Below are 7,393 nucleotides of genomic sequence, written 5' to 3' on the forward strand. Positions count from 1 at the left end.
ACAAAGTATGTCGCCTTATATTTTTTAAATAAAACGCGGGTCACTTTTTTTTGGGGAAAATGAAATTCCAAAAAGTTTGAAAGTGTCACAACTAGCATTTTTGCTAGGAAATTCTACTCTCAGGTAATTATTCAACTAGTGTCATAACTTGTACTCTACGTGAATACTATACTCTAACCTAGTTCAAATACATCTCATATGTTCAACTAAGGGTTGGAAACCTTAGAAATCTCGGTTCAAGATTTATTATGGGCTAGGATTTTCTTATTGGGTCTAACGAAACAATAAAATTTCAACTTGACTACTTTGGGCCTAAAATGATCCATCTTATTTATAATGGGCCTCATTGGGCCATAACAACTCCAATTAACCTTATTGGACCAATAAATCAATTCTTTTATTCTTTTGGGCCGTGAACTACCTTAAAGGTCCAATGGGCCGAAAATTAATATCGGGCTTATGAGATTCGATCAACACCAATAATTTGGGCCCAAAATCATTTTTTTTTCTCATTTCATCAAGCCCAATCTCGGCTCAACTATAAATATATATATATATATATATATATATATATATATATATATATATATATATATATATATATATATATAAAGGGTGCTTAAGAGTTTGACACCTCATTTTAGTCTAGTGGATATCCATGCATAATTTGCATGTATCTAGGAAGCATCTACCAAACTTTTCACAAGACAAACTCCCATTATCTCACCCTCCCTCTACCTCTCGGCCAAACACCCAAAAACACCACCTCCATTTCTTTCTTTCAAACTCTCTCAAGAACTCTCCTCATCTTCCTCTAAATTTTCGAGTTTTGGTGTGTAGATTCAAGAGGATCTTCATTTAGATCATTAACTTTGGTAAGTTCTTACTTAGATCTATGATTTAACTTCTTAATCTCTTCAAAAATCTCCTCTTACCACTTCAAATTCGTGACCATGCTCCCTAGAACTCATCAAGATTCGAAGATCACTTCAAGAAGCCAAATAGAGTCATAACTTACACCACCTTCTTCTTATCTTCATCAAAACTGAAATCCAAACCCCAAGGTGAGTTCATACCCCCTTGATTTCTGTTTTCATTTGTTTTTGGGGGGGAGAATACAAGTCATATGTGTAGGTCTATGTATTTATGCTTGACTATGTGTGTTTTCTTGAAACATTTGGTGATTATGTGTTGATTCCGTCACTAATCTAAAAAGATGTTAAGAAACTTGAAGTGTATCACTAGGATCTCCATATGAATCATGAGAAAAGTATGCTTTATCACATATAATGCATTTAAACTTTTAGATCTGGGATTTGTACACTTGAAATAGCAAAAATGAGTGTTGTATTCAAAGATCTATAAGCTAAACTTACAAAACAGCCCTTGACAGGAAAGTTTTGGTCCAATCTCGGACTGTTTTGACCATCCAAATGGAAGTATTTTTCAAAACTGTTTTACATGGATAAAGTTCAGGTTTATACCTTTAAAATGACTACTCGCACGTTTTCATACGATTTTTCTACAATTTTTGGCGAATTTTACAAAACTGCCTATCATATTTGAAATAATTTCGGACCAACCTGTGAAGATGAACAATTTCACACTTGTTAGAAGCCATCAAAAATTATGAGAAAATTTTGGAACAAAATAGACAAGATTTCTAAACTTTTATAGTTTACGGATCCAATTTTCGACTTATGATGATTTTTCTACAAATTTTCAAACAACTAGGTCGAAAAAGTTCAAAAATCAGAAAATATGCGTTTTCACATAACTCAAGTTAAGAATGTTATTTTTGACAATAAGGGATTTCAAAATGTTGTTTTCACTACAAAATAGTTATCAAAACAAGTTTTGAACAAAATGGAGACCAAAGTGTTATTCTTATAAAAATTGGGCCTTAATCCTAAATTTTTGGCTTATTGGGCCAAGAGCATCATTTTACAAAAGTGGGTTTTAGATTTCAATCATGTAAATAATCAATACCAAAACAAACAAAACAATAACTAACACGAACCCGACACGATGAAATACTAGTACCTCGCTTATCGACGAAATACAATACATTACAATACCAAAAGTCGTTGTCAAACGAATTGGTTCGGTCTCGAACCAATAACAATCCGAAACTACTAACACGACACTATGACATTACGACATTACGATTCATAACTAATAACGATTGGGAAGTCACTATACATACGAGTGTGCACAGACGTCTACGCACCATCTTTGGGCCCCAAAAGTGTAAAATCTTGTTTGTTGAGCCTAGCTAGCCCAATGACCTGATCTTAAGGCCCGAAGACCTCTCTCTTACGAAGTGTTGGGTTTTACCGATCCGACATAACGTAAAAGGACTTTCAATGGCAAACATGCTGCTGGTCCCCAAGGGTCCTTCAGTGCTGCTAGTAAAGTCTGTAACTCATGATTGAGGGTTGGGCTTCGGGCCCTTCGCAATTGCAATGGTCTTGAACGACGCGGGGAAATACCGAGGGTTACGCACCTTCTTTTCTTCCCTCCGGTCGTGGGACTACACAAGTCCGGGAGGATTGAGTTGTGTGAAAAATTACGAGTGACGCCTAAAGGATCGCTTGTAAGGTTGTTGATTGGACGTTTTCATTAACGCACGTCACAACACTTCACCACCCACTGTATTCTCAATGCCTCCGGAGCTCAACGGTTTCCTCTAAAGCAACGAAACAACGGTACACAAACTAAGTAAAGCAAAGTGATAGGAAAACGTCGGGTTTTCCTAGGATTTTCAACTAATACATTTACGAATTTCATGCCGAATTTTACAACTCGTACGCTTACATCTATAGAAAACAAACAAGCATACTTACGGATCCACACATTTTTTTTTCTTTACCATACTATTTTCAGAAAATATCGGATTTTCTGGTGGTTTTCGAAACGATACAAACATTGGATTTCAAACATTACTTATGAACTCACCAACATTTCATATGTTGACGTTTTTTCAAAATACTTGTATTCTCAGGTAACAGATAAGTCGAAGGGATAAGTGTACTCAGTGACGTTTTGCTGCTTGTTAAATTAATACCGAACAATCTACTTTTTGGGCATGTAATGTTAGGGAACAATGTACTAAATGTAAACGCTACCAGTTGTATTATTCCAATGCTTGGTGATGTATAATGTTATGTTTCATGTATATTCATTGTGATGGTATTCAATTGAGTCACAACAGTCCTCGGACGTTTCCGCCGTCTGGTTCGGGGGTGTGACAAAAAGGCCCGCCATGTTCCTACCTTCTTTCCACCGTTCTTCTCTCCCTTACTCAAAATACCCAAAAAAAACCCTAATATACTCATCGCTCCTCTTTTCTCCCACAGCAAACTTGCACCATCACCAAATCTCTGATCTCCGACCAGCAAAACGTCTCCTACCGATGTCTCCACCTACTCTCTGCCCTCTCACTATTTCTCTCAATTAAAAACGCAAGATCCCTCAATCAGAGAACCATGGCTACTTCTCCTTTGTCCCACACCAGTTGGAAAAAAGTGAGGAGTCTCGAGCCTAGCAGTTGATATTCACACGCCCTCATAAATTGAAGGAATCAGAACATTGTCGACATCAATTCGTTAATCATTACTAGAGAAATCAGATACGCCATCTGGTTGATGAGTCAAGAGAAATCACATACATCGTCGCTTTAGCAATCATCCCTCCTTTTAACCGTAAGTTTTCAATCTTACACTTTACAAATATCATATAAACATCTCTCTCTCTCTCTCTCTCTCTCTCTCTCCTGCTATACCTTGATGAATTATCACATACAGATGAAGGAACTAATTTCTGAAAGCCAGCTATCGGGAGAGTCAGCACGGTTAATTGGGTGTTCAAATGGTGTTTCGATATCATCTTCCCACCAGCAAATCTCTATTAAAGTTGTTAAGAGTAATCCATTTGAGTTTGGTCATATATTTTTTGTTATTAATTTAGGTGGAGACTGTGTTCCATGAGTTTGGTCATGCATTTCTTCAGCACACGCTAAAAAGACAAGATGAAGGGCTTGTTGCTGGTATTCGTGGCATAGAGTGGGATGCTGTTGAGTTACCTTTCCAGTTCATGGAAAATTGGTGCTACCGTAGGTATATATATATATATATATATATATATATATATATATATATATATATATATATCCAGTTTCAAGATGTTGTTCAACTGCTGTAGGAATGAGGTGAGGGTGGCTGATGAGAATTTGTGACAGGAATTGTCCGATTGGGGATTCCAACTCAAGTGGGGCAATTGGCGCATCAGATCCAACAGAATCAGAAGATAATGAGGCCTTTATTGCAATTCTCTTCTTTTGAATATGAAAAGATGCACTTTTCAGTCCTAATCTGGGATGTGAAAATGAAAGGAACCCCTGCTTAGCCAACAAAACAAAGTAAAATTCAGTTACAACACTTACCCAAATATAGCATTCTACCTTTAATTTTTCTCATCAAGACATAATGCTTTAAATAATCTACCCAAGGATAATAGCAAAAATTGTTATGGATGGACTGTATAGGTGTACAAATGAATTTAAGAAAAAGTCATTTTCAAAGGGTTCTTTTGAAGAACAAAGTAACCATGGGTTTGGTTTAGGTTTTGCAAGTTTCAACCAGATTTTAAACAAACAAAAAGACTACATACATTTTCAAACTTAAAACATGTTGTAACTCTTTATTTTTATTTTTTTAACAGTGATTTAATCTTTTTTATCCAAAAGACAACAGGAGGCTAGGTAGTTAATCAATCATCAAAGACTTTGTGTCACTTTTCTTGATGTTTTGAAATTTTATATTTACAAATTTCATGCCTTATTTCAGTTATATTATTATCATCTATTTTCTGCCCTTTCTAATCCGGCAAAACTCTACAATGACCTTCGATGGAATGTCACAAGGCTATAAGGTTTTAAAGTTGTGATGCGTGTTAGATGCAGTCAGGTAAGAGCCTAAGCTTACTGGAGGGCATTTACATCTTTTTGCTTTGTTTATTTGTTATTCTTTTATTTTAAGTAGGGACTTTAAGTACAAGAATACTTAAGAAACTTCTGTAAATGTATTCCTATAGATGTTGACTTACCTGGGATTTTATACTATCTCTAAATATAAACCTACATACATATATTATATATATGTTTTTCATTTTTGTTAAATTTTTAAATGAAAAATGTTATTTTTCAGGTTGATTGTGACAAATCACTAATGGTAACATTGAAAAATGATGACAAACTAACTGATGGCACAAAATGTTCTTTCCAGGTATATAATTTCTATTTCTTTCTCATACAAAACCACTATATTTTTCTATACTTTTCAAATTATAATGTCTTGAATTAATGTACATTGCTATTTTATCTAGTGTGCACTTCTTTATACTATTGTATACGGGTAAAGAAGAATACGTGTGTCCACCTTATCAGAACCATGAACCACCATGCTTCAAGAAAGAGGTTACAAACTTTTCATCTGATTTAAAGGTATGCTAGAATCACTCGGTTAACAAACCCGTATACTATTAAAATATACATATAATGCTAAAATATTCTATTAGTAGATAACATATTTCATCTGGTGTCTGTTAGGTTTATTCGTACCGCAAGGTACTACCATACTACCACAGCTATCCCAGGATTATCGTACCATAGCTTGCTATAGGTTGGAAGTAGTATTACATCTTATTTTGCTAAAATTACTTATTTTCCCTTAGCCTTGATCTTATCTTTTTTTAATTTGTTGTTACAAGCTTTGGATATTTAGAGAAGCCTTAACCCAAATATGGATATTTAGATAAGCTTTGATGTTATCTTTTTTGTTGTTACAAGCTTTGGTGCCACTATTTTTGAAAATTCTTGTGTCTGCCCCTCAAGTTATACTTGGATGCTATCTTATTTAGCATATATAGATGTAACTGTTGTCCTTTTAATGTGTTAAGAACCAAGTTTTATTCAGTTAAGTTATCTATAGCACCAATCAATATTGTTCCTCTATTTTTTCTTGTTTCTGTTGTTCTAATTCCTCTTTTCTTCTCCCTAGTTCTTCTGTTTTTCCTTGGTGAACAAGGTACAGGTACAACTACGAATATCGTTGATTACATATTCAACAAAAGTACTGCTATTACAATTGAGAAACTTTTTACAGATGTTGAAAAGAGTCATAAAATCTTGAAACTCCTTATAAACTCGTTATTGAAGAATAGTTGTTAGTAATTGAGGGTAAACTTCATCGCCTCTAGTACATATAGTAGCAGGTAGGTGTGGGCTTCTTTCTCTTTAATTTTGTTGGTCTTTGTCAAATACCAATTTCATTCTAGTTAAACAACATATGTGTTACTTTTTCAACATGTTTGTAGTTTATATGAATCTGTTGTAGGGTTGGGAAGACCTCTCTGATGAACCAATAAGCTCTTCGCAATGCTGGTGAGATGAAGCTTCCAATACAATTCCATTTGTTATTACTGTTGGAATATAATCTAGACTTAAGGGTATTTTGGTAATTATGTTAGAATTCTGGAAATTATATCACTATTTAATAATTTAGGGATTAGATATAAGCAACTGTTATAGAAGTTAAGGTTTTAGGAAGTCTATGATTGAACTGTGGTCACTGAAGAGTTGCAATGTTAGGAATAAAAGTCACAATGGTTTGACTTGTATTTGTATGTCTTATGTAACTTTGTAACTGATCTTCCTTGAAGTCTATAATAAAATTTTGGTTTTGTGTTTTACAATTCTTCTTCTCTCCCCTTCGTGTAATAATGTTCTTTCATGCTCTTTTGTGATTATGAGACATTAAATGCAAATTTAATTTGAAAATTAGTAAATCAATAAATAATATTTTTTTTAAACATTTAAAATTATGATACGCAAAAATGCGTGTCATCTTCATTTATGACATTGGCTTTCTTGACAGGGGCTTTCTTGATATGCATTGCGAGTCATTAACATGAGCGTCGTAAGGTTACGACACGCGAATAATTGTCGTCTTCCTTTATGACAGGGCCTTTCTTGATACGCATTGCGTGTCGTAAACGCGCATCGTAAATGCACGTCGTCTATAGACGACGCGCAAAACCGCATCGTCTCTCTTTATGATAGGGCCTTCCTTGACGCGCATTTGCGCGTCGTCTGAGCCTTTTAGAGAGACGACGCAGTTTTGCATGTCGTCTGAGCCTTTTACGACGCGCAGTGAGCGTCGTAAAAGGTTGTTTTTCTAGTAGTGCAAGAACCAGGTACTACATTTATTTTGGTGCATTTGAGTAGATATGAAATGTATCGTAGGTACGCGCTTTTGTTAATTTTTGTAAACCGACCCTTGTAGTAGATGGAGCCCACCTAAAGGATGAGTTCAAAGGCACCACGTTACTTGCA

At 35.0% G+C, this 7,393-nt stretch overlaps 1 long non-coding RNA gene across 12 annotated transcripts; it reads left to right on the plus strand.

Moving 5' to 3' along the window:
• The first annotated feature begins 3,280 nt into the window (after positions 1–3,280).
• On the plus strand, positions 3,281–6,753 carry LOC145015541 (uncharacterized). Of its 12 annotated transcripts, XR_013665917.1 has the most exons (8): positions 3,282–3,704; positions 3,807–4,118; positions 4,204–4,420; positions 4,723–4,762; positions 4,848–4,967; positions 5,208–5,285; positions 5,386–5,503; positions 5,609–6,753. It is a non-coding gene; the product is annotated as an uncharacterized LOC145015541 (long non-coding RNA). The 12 variants fall into 12 exon arrangements; XR_013665912.1 differs by having other exon boundaries at positions 3,281–3,704; positions 4,204–4,967; positions 5,609–6,273; positions 6,396–6,753; XR_013665922.1 differs by having other exon boundaries at positions 4,204–4,967; positions 5,609–5,681; positions 6,396–6,753.
• Positions 6,754–7,393: the final 640 nt, after the last annotated feature.

The sequence above is a fragment of the Lactuca saligna genome, chromosome 9 (genome assembly GCF_052625555.1).
Source record: "Lactuca saligna cultivar CGN05327 chromosome 9, ASM5262555v1, whole genome shotgun sequence".
Classification (NCBI taxonomy): Eukaryota; Viridiplantae; Streptophyta; class Magnoliopsida; order Asterales; family Asteraceae; genus Lactuca; species Lactuca saligna.